We start from the raw sequence: 2,702 nt of genomic DNA, 5'->3' as shown, positions 1-2,702 counted from the left end.
TGTATCAAATGTTTCCCGCATATCAATCATAATACGCGCTTGCGTTGTACTTTTGATTACTAAATCATCCACATAAGCCTCAAGGTTACGCCCAATTTGGATTTCAAACGCAGTGTCAATTAGCCACTGATACGTTGAGCCCGCATTGATTAAACTAAAGGGCATCATTATATAAGATAATATACCTTTGTCTGTATGGAAAGCAGTTTTATCTTCATCCTCGTTAGCCATTGGAATCTGATGATATCCTCTCACGGCATCTAAAAAACATTTGAACGGAAAGGCATGCAAGGACTCCACCTTCAAATCAATTTCTGGAAGCGGGTAATTGTCTTTAGGACATGCTTTATTGAGATCCTTGAAATCAATACACATCCGCCATGAGCCGTCAGGCTTATTCACTAGGACTGGGTTTGCGACCCATGATTGGTATTTGACTTCACGTAAAATTCCTACTGCTACTAACTTTGTTACCCCTTCGCATAACCATTTAGTGCGATCTGGGGCCATACCCCTGTGTTTTTGGACTACAGGCTTTAAAGCAGGATTAACGTTAAGCTTGTGTTTCGCTATATGACGCGGAACACCAGTCATATCTCTTTCACACCAAGCAAAAACGTCCATGTATTCCATGAGCAATTGTACAATCTGCGCTTTTGTATCCGCAGTAATATTGAAACCAATTTTAATTTTTTGATCAGGACACTTAAGATTAACCACTATCATGTTATCCTCAGCATCAGCACACTCTTTAACTGTGACTTTCATGTTAATAGTTGCACAAATAGGGATGATACTCGTAGAGTTCACCGTTGCCACACCTTTACGCGTTGTAAATTTGATCATGCCATGAATAGTAGATGGAACAATTCCGAATTTGCACAACGTAGATCTGCCTAATAACATATTGTAGCGGGAAGAAGTCCGCATAACATATAAGTCTAATTGTGCTTGGCGCACCAAATTAGCATCGTTTTCATCGACAAGCTCAATATTTAAAGACAACTGCCCTATAGGCAATGAAGATTCTCCCGCAAAGCCAGTTAGCGAGGTTGCGGTGGATTTTAAATTCGCCTTAATACTCTCAGGCAACCGGACAAAACATTGCTCATAAACAATATCGACACTACTGCCATTATCAACATAGACCTTCATAATTGTGATTCCAGTCTGCGCAATTTTGCACGATATTACTATCGGCATTTTGGAGAAATCTTCGCTTTGCATTTCAGGGAAACTTATTGGCACGAACTGCCATTTCTGAAGCATTTCTGCGGATTTTCGTTTTCTTTTCTTCTTTTTAACATCTACTTGCATAGTAGCAGAATTATCACAAACATTGTTAGCATTACCTGTCATTCTGACGAATGATCAAATTGCACCGAGTTTCAAACGTTTTTACCTGTAGATCATCAAAACAAAAACACGATTAAAATTAAATAAGCAATTTCACTATTCGATAGCACGAATCAAAAATTTCAAATTCAATTTTGAACGTGTCCCACGGATGGCGCCAATTGGTCAATCCTATATTAATGTTGCTTAATTAAGAATTGAGTGCAATGAGATTAAAGGGGTGGAATGGGATGTTGATGATTGTTTTGGCCCTGATGATCGTCTTTCACTTTTACAATTAAGTGATCAACCACCCCGACCCGGTCTTGATTATTGATTAGCATAATTCATCTTAACACAATGTAAAAATTCCTTGGACAAAATCACAAGTGAAAATTACAAAGGCTAGAGCAAATGGTGTAGAATCAACCACCTATAAATGAGAGGCAAAGCTCTCTATTTATAGTCTCTAGAATATTCAAGGTTTGCGGATTAACTATCATCCGCGTTGTGAATGCGGAAAGAATCCGAAATCTTTATTAGCGCGCAATCTGATCCGCAAACTTTATCTTCAGCGGATCTCCCTAATCCTTTAAGTATACTCCGCGCAATTGTTGTTTTCAACCTTTTATACTTAAAAATATACATATACAACGCCATGTATATGATCACCTTTAGCACTTAAAATATACATATACAATGCTATGTATATGATCATTATGTTATATTTTTATTTTTTTTTATTTTTATTTTTTATTTTTTTTTTACGAGGAACCCCTCTAGCGACGAGCAATAATGGCTCCCCTCTAGTTGGTAAACCCCGGGTAAACGGCAAGCCAGGCCTCCACCGCTACCAGGCAAAGCATCCTCTAGTCAATCAGTCACTAAATGGAGCTCGCCCAAAGGTATTTGCCTTGAAGAGAATCGAACCCGTGACCTCTTGCTTCATTGGAAGTCCTGGTGGCCACCCAGGCTATGCCTGGATGGTTCATCATTATGTTATATTGTTTTCAAATAATTTGGCACTGTGTATTTTCGAACAATATTATTGCTCCATTAAATTTTATTTTATATTAATATAATGAAATGTATTATCACATACTTCGTTTTAGATTTATTTAAAATGTGATTTATGTCATTAGATATTTAATTAAATTTTATTACTTTTAAAGGATGTCTTTTTTAGTAAATTTACATGTTAAGTTACTAGAAAATTTGATTTTTTCAAACACTCAGAAACTGATTATCTAATTATTATGATTTCAAACTGCATAATCACTTGGGGTGTTCAAAATATCCGAATCCGAAATCCGAATCCGAATTATCCGAAATCCGAATCCGAAAATATCCGAAAAATCGGATATCCG

This window comes from Rutidosis leptorrhynchoides, chromosome 3 (assembly GCF_046630445.1).
Source record: "Rutidosis leptorrhynchoides isolate AG116_Rl617_1_P2 chromosome 3, CSIRO_AGI_Rlap_v1, whole genome shotgun sequence".
Taxonomy (NCBI): domain Eukaryota; kingdom Viridiplantae; phylum Streptophyta; class Magnoliopsida; order Asterales; family Asteraceae; genus Rutidosis; species Rutidosis leptorrhynchoides.
The sequence above is the reverse complement of the archived record's forward strand: the minus strand, read 5'-3'. Positions refer to the sequence as shown.